This window comes from Lactuca virosa, chromosome 4 (genome assembly GCF_052849685.1).
Source record: "Lactuca virosa cultivar CGN04683 chromosome 4, Lactuca_virosa_CGN04683_v6, whole genome shotgun sequence".
NCBI lineage: Eukaryota > Viridiplantae > Streptophyta > Magnoliopsida > Asterales > Asteraceae > Lactuca > Lactuca virosa.
Window position 1 is genome coordinate 192955685 of NC_136429.1, and position 14981 is coordinate 192970665.

The 14981-nt window shown below is 34.7% G+C and overlaps 6 non-coding genes across 6 annotated transcripts; all 6 read right to left on the bottom strand.

Moving 5' to 3' along the window:
- Positions 1 to 2158: 2158 nt before the first annotated feature.
- Positions 2159 to 2354, bottom strand: LOC145110001 (U2 spliceosomal RNA). The gene has a single exon (XR_013709394.1). It is a non-coding gene; the product is annotated as a U2 spliceosomal RNA (small nuclear RNA).
- A 620-nt stretch (positions 2355 to 2974) lies between these two features.
- On the bottom strand, positions 2975 to 3138 carry LOC145110591 (U1 spliceosomal RNA). The gene has a single exon (XR_013709958.1). It is a non-coding gene; the product is annotated as a U1 spliceosomal RNA (small nuclear RNA).
- Positions 3139 to 6618: 3480 nt separating this feature from the next.
- Positions 6619 to 6814, bottom strand: LOC145109980 (U2 spliceosomal RNA). The gene has a single exon (XR_013709373.1). It is a non-coding gene; the product is annotated as a U2 spliceosomal RNA (small nuclear RNA).
- A 620-nt stretch (positions 6815 to 7434) lies between these two features.
- Positions 7435 to 7598, bottom strand: LOC145110592 (U1 spliceosomal RNA). The gene has a single exon (XR_013709959.1). It is a non-coding gene; the product is annotated as a U1 spliceosomal RNA (small nuclear RNA).
- A 3483-nt stretch (positions 7599 to 11081) lies between these two features.
- Positions 11082 to 11277, bottom strand: LOC145109981 (U2 spliceosomal RNA). Its single transcript, XR_013709374.1, has one exon. It is a non-coding gene; the product is annotated as a U2 spliceosomal RNA (small nuclear RNA).
- Positions 11278 to 11897: 620 nt separating this feature from the next.
- Positions 11898 to 12060, bottom strand: LOC145110615 (U1 spliceosomal RNA). Its single transcript, XR_013709981.1, has one exon. It is a non-coding gene; the product is annotated as a U1 spliceosomal RNA (small nuclear RNA).
- Positions 12061 to 14981: the final 2921 nt, after the last annotated feature.

Consider the following 14981-nt stretch of genomic DNA (forward strand, 5'->3'; position numbering starts at 1 on the left):
TATAATCCTTGTATGTGCAAAAATGTTTGACAAATATGCCGCTTAATACATAGAGTAAATCACCAAATTTTGGATCAAATATCTAGGGAGACTGATAATCAGTTAGAGATATTGTCTCTAATGGTAGAAGAATCGATTGGAAAACATTTAGATTTTCGATTTTTGATTTGAATGTATTGCTAAATCTATTGAGGAATGTAACTAGATGTGCTAAGATGTTGAAAAATGAAGAAATTGTTAGATTTAATGATTTTTGTGTTATTGCGGGTAGAAATTTGTTTTGGATCAATATTTCCAGTATCCTATGAGGGTTCTTAAATATTGAAATTGGTCCCTAAGTCGACTAAAAAGAGTGTGAATCTTGAAAATGGGCAACAACCATTATTTTTGAAAAAAAGAAAAGATAGAGAGAGAGAGAGAGAGAGAGTCTCAACACCTTTGGTACAACTTTACAAGGTGTTTTAAAGACAATGTGAAACCTATTCAATATATGTAAGACCTAATGGATTTGGTACGACCATATATGTTACAGCTTATACATCATTTTACAAGCCATGCAAAATTTTGGCAAACGATGGGTTTTGTTTGTGCTTTGATATGCACATTCCAATTTATTTAAAGCTTGTATAGAATTTATATGACCATACCAATTCATTTTATAGACACTTACACCTATTCTAGGGATTTTTTTAGGGCTTTTGGTATGGTTTATAAAGTTATTTTCAAGCATGTATAGGGGTGCGATATGTAGGTAGTGCTTTTGGACACACACACTTTCATTAAAGAAAATACTTTTTTGTAGAGTTTACCTATGTACAGTATAGTGTAGATTTATTAAGCTAAAGAACAGTTGGGGTAAATAAATGTTTTTAAGGAACGGAGTATAAACATATTTATAGGTAAAATTATTGGCAATTTAAGAGAAAAAAAAGTAGGGAAAATCAACAAATGACCACAAAAGAAGGTGTGGTTGAAGAAAATGACCAAAAAGTTGCAACTATCATAAAATGACCATGATTTCCATAGGAAGGGTCTCTGCGGAACTCGTTCAGCTATGATAAATTGGAAAATCTCGGAGGAAGTGACATGGGCAGGGGTAAATTCGTAAAAACACAAAGAAGACTTAACAAAATTGAAAGGGTGCTGGTCAAAAAATTAGTTTAAAGTCGAAAAAATTGTGTTTGAAATCGAAAAAGTTGTGTTTGAAATCGAAAAAAAATTATGTTTGAACTTACCAAAATCGAAAAAAATGTGTTTGAAATCGTTTGGAAAATTTTTGTTTGAAATCGAAAAAACTTACCAAAATCGTTCTCTGGCATTATTTGTGAAAATTATAATTAGATAATCGACAATAATATAGTTGCAATGCCAGAGGCTTGGCACAACCTGCTCAACTTTGTATCTTATATCTCAGGCTTAGGCTCAAAGAGACAACTAAGATTTTGTCTTGTCCATCGTTTTTAATGATTCTCTATTTTTAGTCGTGAAGCTCTATACTTGATATGAGGACCTTGTATGACATATGTTCCACCGGGTTTGCAGTTAAACTCCCGGTTTTACATATTTGGACATTTTGGTGAACTCAATAGCCCCAAAATCTTCATTACTTTACGAAACGGGATCCTGGTTTCTTAGTTGATGGGTGAAATGATTGTGTCGTTTTGATAATAGCAAGGGTGGGGAATGAATACCGGACGAATGGTAACCTGATGGAAGAGTTTGGCGTTGAAGGTGACGAATCGATTCCCATGCATGATGCATCCCTTGTGAATTTATACTTATTTTATCATTTTTTGTATTTTTTGTGAGGTTTTGATAGTATGGATTGCTGCAATCAGTGATATGCATGGCAACTCTATCTAGCATTTTTGGGCAGCCTGCAGTTGGAAAAGTGAACTGGTTCTTGCTATTGATGTTAATACCATAGTTTTCTTTAACTCACAAACTGAATTGGTTCTTGCTCAGTTTTCTTTGGTGCAGGGTATGTGGGATGACCTCAGGCATGGAGCGTACAAGTCATCTGGATTATTAATTAATCATGGTAAACTACAAGGGTCAATGGTACCTGCTGCAACTCTCCTTAAGTGCTTATAACTTTAGTGCGTGGAAGTGGCCAGCATGGATGCATTAGAAAAGCTAAGCTTAAACTTTGGATTTGGAGGGGTGCGCCATGCCAAGGCAATAGTGCAACGCCAAGGCGACACTCAAAGACCCCAATAGCAAGCTATTGTGACGGATCTTTCCCCATTAAAAATAAGATTAATATCGAGTGGGCCGATGGCGCACATATCAGATATTAAACTGATAAGAACAGATACTACACTTGATCTTAGCCAAAAGGCCGAGAAAGGTATGAAATTTCCGTAAACGAAAAGCCTTCCGTTTTGAACCCACTCAACATTCTCTGTTTGCTTTGTTTGAGGCGATGTCGGACTCATTAACTTTGCCCAGGTATTATTATTTTATTTTCTCATCCACTCACATGCATGCAACCGACTCAACTAATGGCTTCACTGCAATCGCTTAATTTGCTTAATTAATATAGCTACCATATGTTAATATTAATATAAATTATAAACCATGAGACTACCCAACGCAGCAGCACAAAGAAATCTTGATATTTGTCATTAATTTTTTAATTTACCAGCTTCTAATCCAAGTTACCTATTCTATTTATTTGTTATTTTCAGGTTTAAGGTTTCTAAGGAGAGACAGGTATATATGTATCCTATCCTCATAACCACTTGATGATGGGGATGATTTGTTACTTGACTATGATCGATGCAACCTATCCAAATCTGAGTCAACAGAAACTATGCATGGGCCTAACCAAATCTGAATCAACAGAAATTACGCACGGGTTTCTTTTTTGGCTTTGAACTCCCTCTTATATAATATATATCACATACACCAACAAAGACAACACGTCCGTTTGGAAATATATATTTATAATAATCTTAAAACTAGAGTATGGGTAGGGGCCGCGCGAACGCAGGCCCCCGCTAACACAAATTATGACGTAGGTTCGACCAACTTGGGCCGACCTTAGACAGGCACCTCTCCGTAATGTGCAATGGAGATCACCAACCTAGGCCATGGACCTTCTTGATCGCCCAAAGACCCCGTCCAGGTAAGTGACTTTTCCGTTCCCCTACCCTCACTTTTTATCCAACAACTACCTTCACTTTTCTTTTTTTCACCCTCCGATGTGGGATGGATTCCTATTCTTAATTCTTTGCCAAACTTACATATAAGATGTGGGATGGATTCCTATTCTTAATTCTTTGCCAAACTTACATATACAACTCTACGTACTGCATCTCTAACTTCATGCTTTACCTTATTTATATATATCCTAATCACAAAAACACAACTTGCCACACTCAATCTCAACTCATCATCAACCCATATAATACTTGCTTGCATTTCATCCCTGCTATTACTTTACCAAATAAACAAAATATATTATATATCAGACTATCACCTCCATGCTTCTCAAGACGATGCAAAAAATCTTGGTGATGCCCTTGGACGATGTTGTGCTTCAAGGCCTGCAAAAGTGACACTCAGCTACATCTACCCAATTCCTTTATCGTCCCTTCACGCAAAATATTTATTTTGCAATATATATGTTGCTTATATGTACAATCACGCTTTGCTCTAATCAATATTTCATGCTTCTTTCTCTATACAAAAATTGCCACTTATGATAACACTTTTTCACGTACGTATTGTTATACACAACTACCCGTGCGCATCCATGGCATAAAACCGCCTTATCTTTGACCACGACTCGATCATTTCGCTGAAAATTGAAATTCTATGTGTAAACTGTGGATCAGTTATATTTCTGCTAATAGTAAAACTGATAATTAAAAACTATATATGCCTTGACATTGTGTTCTAGAGTTTTGTTCAAAGAAAGGGGCCGAAAAGAAAAATATGGAAAGGGAAAAGGAGAATAGAGAGTTATTATTTTATTTATCTTATATTGTTGGAAAGAATATAAGGAATCCGACCTTTCATAATGTTCTAGAGTTTCAGGTAAAAGAAAGAAAGCTTATAATTTGATAACTTTGTATTCAACATCACAAATACCATACAATTGTTAGAAACAGTAAAATACAATAATCACTATCAGAAACAACCAAATCCATCTATTGCTGGCTAAACCAAAACGTTCCGGCAAAATCTCTTAACTCTGCCATGCCATCAAATGATTATGCATTAGCTAAGGTGAACAAAGCATGATTTCATTCGTTAAATTTATCCAAACCTATTGAAAGCTTGTAATTCTCATGGGACAACAAGCATATGTATTTGAAACCATTTTAAAACTAACCTTTACCAACTTTGTTGATGTTGAGTATGGTGTATGTCTTATTATACTCCTTATCGCCCCCAATGGATGCAAAATATATTTTTTAAGACCAAATAGATCAATTTTCATCCTAATAATTTAATATAATCCTTGTATGTGCAAAAATGTTTGACAAATATGCCGCTTAATACATAGAGTAAATCACCAAATTTTGGATCAAATATCTAGGGAGACTGATAATCAGTTAGAGATATTGTCTCTAATGGTAGAAGAATCGATTGGAAAACATTTAGATTTTCGATTTTTGATTTGAATGTATTGCTAAATCTATTGAGGAATGTAACTAGATGTGCTAAGATGTTGAAAAATGAAGAAATTGTTAGATTTAATGATTTTTGTGTTATTGCAGGTAGAAATTTGTTTTGGATCAATATTTCCAGTATCCTATGAGGGTTCTTAAATATTGAAATTGGTCCCTAAGTCGACTAAAAAGAGTGTGAATCTTGAAAATGGGCAACAACCATTATTTTTGAAAAAAAGAAAAGATAGATAGAGAGAGAGAGAGTCTCAACACCTTTGGTACAACTTTACAAGGTGTTTTAAAGACAATGTGAAACCTATTCAAAATATGTAAGACCTAATGGATTTGGTACGACCATATATGTTACAGCTTATACATCATTTTACAAGTCATGCAAAATTTTGGCAAACTATGGGTTTTGTTTGGGGCTTTGATATGCACATTCCAATTTATTTAAAGGTTGTATAGAATTTATATGACCATACCAATTCATTTTATAGACACTTACACTTATTCTAGGGATTTTTTTAAGGCTTTTGGTATGGTTTATAAAGTTATTTTCAAGCATGTATAGGGGTGCGATATGTAGGTAGTGTTTTTGGACACACACACTTTCATTAAAGAAAATACTTTTTTGTAGAGTTTACCTATGTACAGTATAGTGTAGATTTATTAAGCAAAAGAACAGTTGCGGTAACTAAATGTTTTTAAGGAACGGAGTATAAACATATTTATAGGTAAAATTATTGGCAATTTAAGAGAAAAAAAAGTAGGGAAAATCAACAAATGACCACAAAAGAAGGTGTGGTTGAAGAAAATGACCAAAAAATTGCAACTATCATAAAATGACCATGATTTCCATAGGAAGGGTCTCTGCGGAACTCGTTCAGCTATGATAAATTGGAAAATCTCGGAGGAAGTGACATGGGCAGGGGTAAATTCGTAAAAACACAAAGAAGACTTAACAAAATTGAAAGGGTGCTGGTCAAAAAATTAGTTTAAAGTCGAAAAAATTGTGTTTGAAATCGAAAAAGTTGTGTTTGAAATCGAAAAAAAATTATGTTTGAACTTACCAAAATCGAAAAAAATGTGTTTGAAATCGTTTGGAAAATTTTTGTTTGAAATCGAAAAAACTTACCAAAATCGTTCTCTGGCATTATTTGTGAAAATTATAATTAGATAATCGACAATAATATAGTTGCAATGCCAGAGGCTTGGCACAACCTGCTCAACTTTGTATCTTATATCTCAGGCTTAGGCTCAAAGAGACAACTAAGATTTTGTCTTGTCCATCGTTTTTAATGATTCTCTATTTTTAGTCGTGAAGCTCTATACTTGATATGAGGACCTTGTATGACATATGTTCCACCGGGTTTGCAGTTAAACTCCCGGTTTTACATATTTGGACATTTTGGTGAACTCAATAGCCACAAAATCTTCATTACTTTACGAAACGGGATCCTGGTTTCTTAGTTGATGGGTGAAATGATTGTGTCGTTTTGATAATAGCAAGGGTGGGGAATGAATACCGGACGAATGGTAACCTGATGGAAGAGTTTGGCGTTGAAGGTGACGAATCGATTCCCATGCATGATGCATCCCTTGTGAATTTATACTTGATTTATCATTTTTTGTATTTTTTGTGAGGTTTTGATAGTATGGATTGCTGCAATCAGTGATATGCATGGCAACTCTATCTAGCATTTTTGGGCAGCCTGCAGTTGGAAAAGTGAACTGGTTCTTGCTATTGATGTTAATACCATAGTTTTCTTTAACTCACAAACTGAATTGGTTCTTGCTCAGTTTTCTTTGGTGCAGGGTATGTGGGATGACCTCAGGCATGGAGCGTACAAGTCATCTGGATTATTAATTAATCATGGTAAACTACAAGGGTCAATGGTACCTGCTGCAACTCTCCTTAAGTGCTTATAACTTTAGTGCGTGGAAGTGGCCAGCATGGATGCATTAGAAAAGCTAAGCTTAAACTTTGGATTTGGAGGGGTGCGCCATGCCAAGGCAATAGTGCAACGCCAAGGCGACACTCAAAGACCCCAATAGCAAGCTATTGTGACGGATCTTTCCCCATAAAAAATAAGATTAATATCGAGTGGGCCGATGACCCACATATCAGATATTAAACTGATAAGAACAGATACTACACTTGATCTTAGCCAAAAGGCCGAGAAAGGTATGAAATTTCCGTAAACGAAAAGCCTTTCGTTTTGAACCCACTCAACATTCTCTGATTGCTTTGTTTGAGGCGATGTGGGACTCATTAACTTTGCCCAGGTATTATTATTTTATTTTCTCATCCACTCACATGCATGCAACCGACTCAACTAATGGCTTCACTGCAATCGCTTAATTTGCTTAATTAATATAGCTACCATATGTTAATATTAATATAAATTATAAACCATGAGACTACCCAACGCAGCAGCACAAAGAAATCTTGATATTTGTCATTAATTTTTTAATTTACCAGCTTCTAATCCAAGTTACCTATTCTATTTATTTGTTATTTTCAGGTTTAAGGTTTCTAAGGAGAGACAGGTATATATGTATCCTATCCTCATAACCACTTGATGATGGGGATGATTTGTTACTTGACTATGATCGATGCAACCTATCCAAATCTGAGTCAACAGAAACTATGCATGGGCCTAACCAAATCTGAATCAACAGAAATTACGCACGGGTTTCTTTTTTGGCTTTGAACTCCCTCTTATATAATATATATCACATACACCAACAAAGACAACACGTCCGTTTGGAAATATATATTTATAATAATCTTAAAACTAGAGTATGGGTAGGGGCCGCGCGAACGCAGGCCCCCGCTAACACAAATTATGACGTAGGTTCGACCAACTTGGGCCGACCTTAGACAGGCACCTCTCCGTAATGTGCAATGGAGATCACCAACCTAGGCCATGGACCTTCTTGATCGCCCAAAGACCCCGTCCAGGTAAGTGACTTTTCCGTTCCCCTACCCTCACTTTTTATCCAACAACTACCTTCACTTTTCTTTTTTTCACCCTCCGATGTGGGATGGATTCCTATTCTTAATTCTTTGCCAAACTTACATATAAGATGTGGGATGGATTCCTATTCTTAATTCTTTGCCAAACTTACATATACAACTCTACGTACTGCATCTCTAACTTCATGCTTTACCTTATTTATATATATCCTAATCACAAAAACACAACTTGCCACACTCAATCTCAACTCATCATCAACCCATATAATACTTGCTTGCATTTCATCCCTGCTATTACTTTACCAAATAAACAAAATATATTATATATCAGACTATCACCTCCATGCTTCTCAAGACGATGCAAAAAATCTTGGTGATGCCCTTGGACGATGTTGTGCTTCAAGGCCTGCAAAAGTGACACTCAGCTACATCTACCCAATTCCTTTATCGTCCCTTCACGCAAAATATTTATTTTGCAATATATATGTTGCTTATATGTACAATCACGCTTTGCTCTAATCAATATTTCATGCTTCTTTCTCTATACAAAAATTGCCACTTATGATAACACTTTTTCACGTACGTATTGTTATACACAACTACCCGTGCGCATCCATGGCATAAAACCGCCTTATCTTTGACCACGACTCGATCATTTCGCTGAAAATTGAAATTCTATGTGTAAACTGTGGATCAGTTATATTTCTGCTAATAGTAAAACTGATAATTAAAAACTATATATGCCTTGACATTGTGTTCTAGAGTTTTGTTCAAAGAAAGGGGCCGAAAAGAAAAATATGGAAAGGGAAAAGGAGAATAGAGAGTTATTATTTTATTTATCTTATATTGTTGGAAAGAATATAAGGAATCCGACCTTTCATAATGTTCTAGAGTTTCAGGTAAAAGAAAGAAAGCTTATAATTTGATAACTTTGTATTCAACATCACAAATACCATACAATTGTTAGAAACAGTAAAATACAATAATCACTATCAGAAACAACCAAATCCATCTATTGCTGGCTAAACCAAAACGTTCCGGCAAAATCTCTTAACTCTGCCATGCCATCAAATGATTATGCATTAGCTAAGGTGAACAAAGCATGATTTCATTCGTTAAATTTATCCAAACCTATTGAAAGCTTGTAATTCTCATGGGACAACAAGCATATGTATTTGAAACCATTTTAAAACTAACCTTTACCAACTTTGTTGATGTTGAGTATGGTGTATGTCTTATTATACTCCTTATCGCCCCCAATGGATGCAAAATATATTTTTTAAGACCAAATAGATCAATTTTCATCCTAATAATTTAATATAATCCTTGTATGTGCAAAAATGTTTGACAAATATGCCGCTTAATACATAGAGTAAATCACCAAATTTTGGATCAAATATCTAGGGAGACTGATAATCAGTTAGAGATATTGTCTCTAATGGTAGAAGAATCGATTGGAAAACATTTAGATTTTCGATTTTTGATTTGAATGTATTGCTAAATCTATTGAGGAATGTAACTAGATGTGCTAAGATGTTGAAAAATGAAGAAATTGTTAGATTTAATGATTTTTGTGTTATTGCAGGTAGAAATTTGTTTTGGATCAATATTTCCAGTATCCTATGAGGGTTCTTAAATATTGAAATTGGTCCCTAAGTCGACTAAAAAGAGTGTGAATCTTGAAAATGGGCAACAACCATTATTTTTGAAAAAAAGAAAAGATAGATAGAGAGAGAGAGAGTCTCAACACCTTTGGTACAACTTTACAAGGTGTTTTAAAGACAATGTGAAACCTATTCAAAATATGTAAGACCTAATGGATTTGGTACGACCATATATGTTACAGCTTATACATCATTTTACAAGTCATGCAAAATTTTGGCAAACTATGGGTTTTGTTTGGGGCTTTGATATGCACATTCCAATTTATTTAAAGGTTGTATAGAATTTATATGACCATACCAATTCATTTTATAGACACTTACACTTATTCTAGGGATTTTTTTAAGGCTTTTGGTATGGTTTATAAAGTTATTTTCAAGCATGTATAGGGGTGCGATATGTAGGTAGTGTTTTTGGACACACACACTTTCATTAAAGAAAATACTTTTTTGTAGAGTTTACCTATGTACAGTATAGTGTAGATTTATTAAGCAAAAGAACAGTTGCGGTAAATAAATGTTTTTAAGGAACGGAGTATAAACATATTTATAGGTAAAATTATTGGCAATTTAAGAGAAAAAAAAGTAGGGAAAATCAACAAATGACCACAAAAGAAGGTGTGGTTGAAGAAAATGACCAAAAAATTGCAACTATCATAAAATGACCATGATTTCCATAGGAAGGGTCTCTGCGGAACTCGTTCAGCTATGATAAATTGGAAAATCTCGGAGGAAGTGACATGGGCAGGGGTAAATTCGTAAAAACACAAAGAAGACTTAACAAAATTGAAAGGGTGCTGGTCAAAAAATTAGTTTAAAATCGAAAAAATTGTGTTTGAAATCGAAAAAGTTGTGTTTGAAATCGAAAAAAATTATGTTTGAACTTACCAAAATCGAAAAAAATGTGTTTGAAATCGTTTGGAAAATTTTTATTTGAAATCGAAAAAACTTACCAAAATCGTTCTCTGGCATTATTTGTGAAAATTATAATTAGATAATCGACAATAATGTAGTTGCAATGCCAGAGGCTTGGCACAACCTGCTCAACTTTGTATCTTATATCTCAGGCTTAGGCTCAAAGAGACAACTAAGATTTTGTCTTGATCGTCCATCGTTTTTAATGATTCTCTATTTTTAGTCGTGAAGCTCTATACTTGATATGAGGACCTTGTATGACATATGTTCCACCGGGTTTGCAGTTAAACTCCCGGTTTTACATATTTGGACATTTTGGTGAACTCAATAGCCCCAAAATCTTCATTACTTTACGAAACGGGATCCTGGTTTCTTAGTTGATGGGTGAAATGATTGTGTCGTTTTGATAATAGCAAGGGTGGGGAATGAATACCGGACGAATGGTAACCTGATGGAAGAGTTTGGCGTTGAAGGTGACGAATCGATTCCCATGCATGATGCATCCCTTGTGAATTTATACTTATTTTATCATTTTTTGTATTTTTTGTGAGGTTTTGATAGTATGGATTGCTGCAATCAGTGATATGCATGGCAACTCTATCTAGCATTTTTGGGCAGCCTGCAGTTGGAAAAGTGAACTGGTTCTTGCTATTGATGTTAATACCATAGTTTTCTTTAACTCACAAACTGAATTGGTTCTTGCTCAGTTTTCTTTGGTGCAGGGTATGTGGGATGACCTCAGGCATGGAGCGTACAAGTCATCTGGATTATTAATTAATCATGGTAAACTACAAGGGTCAATGGTACCTGCTGCAACTCTCCTTAAGTGCTTATAACTTTAGTGCGTGGAAGTGGCCAGCATGGATGCATTAGAAAAGCTAAGCTTAAACTTTGGATTTGGAGGGGTGCGCCATGCCAAGGCAATAGTGCAACGCCAAGGCGACACTCAAAGACCCCAATAGCAAGCTATTGTGACGGATCTTTCCCCATAAAAAATAAGATTAATATCGAGTGGGCCGATGACCCACATATCAGATATTAAACTGATAAGAACAGATACTACACTTGATCTTAGCCAAAAGGCCGAGAAAGGTATGAAATTTCCGTAAACGAAAAGCCTTCCGTTTTGAACCCACTCAACATTCTCTGTTTGCTTTGTTTGAGGCGATGTGGGACTCATTAACTTTGCCCAGGTATTATTATTTTATTTTCTCATCCACTCACATGCATGCAACCGACTCAACTAATGGCTTCACTGCAATCGCTTAATTTGCTTAATTAATATAGCTACCATATTTCAATATTAATATAAATTATAAACCATGAGACTACCCAACGCAGCAGCACAAAGAAATCTTGATATTTGTCATTAATTTTTTAATTTACCAGCTTCTAATCCAAGTTACCTATTCTATTTATTTGTTATTTTCAGGTTTAAGGTTTCTAAGGAGAGACAGGTATATATGTATCCTATCCTCATAACCACTTGATGATGGGGATGATTTGTTACTTGACTATGATCGATGCAACCTATCCAAATCTGAGTCAACAGAAACTATGCATGGGCCTAACCAAATCTGAATCAACAGAAATTACGCACGGGTTTCTTTTTTGGCTTTGAACTCCCTCTTATATAATATATATCACATACACCAACAAAGACAACACGTCCGTTTGGAAATATATATTTATAATAATCTTAAAACTAGAGTATGGGTAGGGGCCGCGCGAACGCAGGCCCCGCTAACACAAATTATGACGTAGGTTCGACCAACTTGGGCCGACCTTAGACAGGCACCTCTCCGTAATGTGCAATGGAGATCACCAACCTAGGCCATGGACCTTCTTGATCGCCCAAAGACCCCGTCCAGGTAAGTGACTTTTCCGTTCCCATACCCTCACTTTTTATCCAACAACTACCTTCACTTTTCTTTTTTTCACCCTCCGATGTGGGATGGATTCCTATTCTTAATTCTTTGCCAAACTTACATATAAGATGTGGGATGGATTCCTATTCTTAATTCTTTGCCAAACTTACATATACAACTCTACGTACTGCATCTCTAACTTCATGCTTTACCTTATTTATATATATCCTAATCACAAAAACACAACTTGCCACACTCAATCTCAACTCATCATCAACCCATATAATACTTGCTTGCATTTCATCCCTGCTATTACTTTACCAAATAAACAAAATATATTATATATCAGACTATCACCTCCATGCTTCTCAAGACGATGCAAAAAATCTTGGTGATGCCCTTGGACGATGTTGTGCTTCAAGGCCTGCAAAAGTGACACTCAGCTACATCTACCCAATTCCTTTATCGTCCCTTCACGCAAAATATTTATTTTGCAATATATATGTTGCTTATATGTACAATCACGCTTTGCTCTAATCAATATTTCATGCTTCTTTCTCTATACAAAAATTGCCACTTATGATAACACTTTTTCACGTACGTATTGTTATACACAACTACCCGTGCGCATCCATGGCATAAAACCGCCTTATCTTTGACCACGACTCGACCATTTCGCTGAAAATTGATATTCTATGTGTAAACTGTGGATCAGTTATATTTCTGCTAATAGTAAAACTGATAATTAAAAACTATATATGCCTTGACATTGTGTTCTCGAGTTTTGTTCAAAGAAAGGGGCCGAAAAGAAAAATATGGAAAGGGAAAAGGAGAATAGAGAGTTATTATTTTATTTATCTTATATTGTTGGAAAGAATATAAGGAATCCGACCTTTCATAATGTTCTAGAGTTTCAGGTAAAAGAAAGAAAGCTTATAATTTGATAACTTTGTATTCAACATCACAAATACCATACAATTGTTAGAAACAGTAAAATACAATAATCACTATCAGAAACAACCAAATCCATCTATTGCTGGCTAAACCAAAAAGTTCCGGCAAAATCTCTTAACTCTGGCCATCAAATGATTATGCATTAGCTAAGGTGAACAAAGCATGATTTCATTCGTTAAATTTATCCAAACCTATTGAAAGCTTGTAATTCTCATTGGACAACAAGCATATGTATTTGAAACCATTTTAAAACTAACCTTTACCAACTTTGTTGATGTTGAGTATGGTGTATGTCTTATTATACTCCTTATCGCCCCCAATGAATGCAAAATATATTTTTTAAGACCAAATAGATCAATTTTCATCCTAATAATTTAATATAATCCTTGTATGTGCAAAAATGTTTGACAAATATGCCGCTTAATACATAGAGTAAATCACCAAATTTTGGATCAAATATCTAGGGAGACTGATAATCAGTTAGAGATATTGTCTCTAATGGTAGAAGAATCGATTGGAAAACATTTAGATTTTTGATTTTTGATTTGAATGTATTGCTAAATCTATTGAGGAATGTAACTAGATGTGCTAAGATGTTGAAAAATGAAGAAATTGTTAGATTTAATGATTTTTGTGTTATTGCAGGTAGAAATTTGTTTTGGATCAATATTTCCAGTATCCTATGAGGGTTCTTAAATATTGAAATTGGTCCCTAAGTCGACTAAAAAGAGTGTGAATCTTGAAAATGGGCAACAACCATTATTTTTGAAAAAAAGAAAAGATAGATAGAGAGAGAGAGAGAGAGTCTCAACACCTTTGGTACAACTTTACAAGGTGTTTTAAAGACAATGTGAAACCTATTCAAAATATGTAAGACCTAATGGATTTGGTACGACCATATATGTTACAGCTTATACATCATTTTACAAGTCATGCAAAATTTTGGCAAACTATGGGTTTTGTTTGGGGCTTTGATATGCACATTCCAATTTATTTAAAGGTTGTATAGAATTTATATGACCATACCAATTCATTTTATAGACACTTACACTTATTCTAGGGATTTTTTAAGGCTTTTGGTATGGTTTATAAAGTTATTTTCAAGCATGTATAGGGGTGCGATATGTAGGTAGTGTTTTTGGACACACACACTTTCATTAAAGAAAATACTTTTTTGTAGAGTTTACCTATGTACAGTATAGTGTAGATTTATTAAGCAAAAGAACAGTTGGGGTAAATAAATGTTTTTAAGGAACGGAGTATAAACATATTTATAGGTAAAATTATTGGCAATTTAAGAGAAAAAAAAGTAGGGAAAATCAACAAATGACCACAAAAGAAGGTGTGGTTGAAGAAAATGACCAAAAAATTGCAACTATCATAAAATGACCATGATTTCCATAGGAAGGGTCTCTGCGGAACTCGTTCAGCTATGATAAATTGGAAAATCTCGGAGGAAGTGACATGGGCAGGGGTAAATTCGTAAAAACACAAAGAAGACTTAACAAAATTGAAAGGGTGCTGGTCAAAAAATTAGTTTAAAATCGAAAAAATTGTGTTTGAAATCGAAAAAGTTGTGTTTGAAATCGAAAAAAATTATGTTTGAACTTACCAAAATCGAAAAAAATGTGTTTGAAATCGTTTGGAAAATTTTTATTTGAAATCGAAAAAACTTACCAAAATCGTTCTCTGGCATTATTTGTGAAAATTATAATTAGATAATCGACAATAATGTAGTTGCAATGCCAGAGGCTTGGCACAACCTGCTCAACTTTGTATCTTATATCTCAGGCTTAGGCTCAAAGAGACAACTAAGATTTTGTCTTGATCGTCCATCGTTTTTAATGATTCTCTATTTTTAGTCGTGAAGCTCTATACTTGATATGAGGACCTTGTATGACATATGTTCCACCGGGTTTGCAGTTAAACTCCCGGTTTTACATATTTGGACATTTTGGTGAACTCAATAGCCACAAAA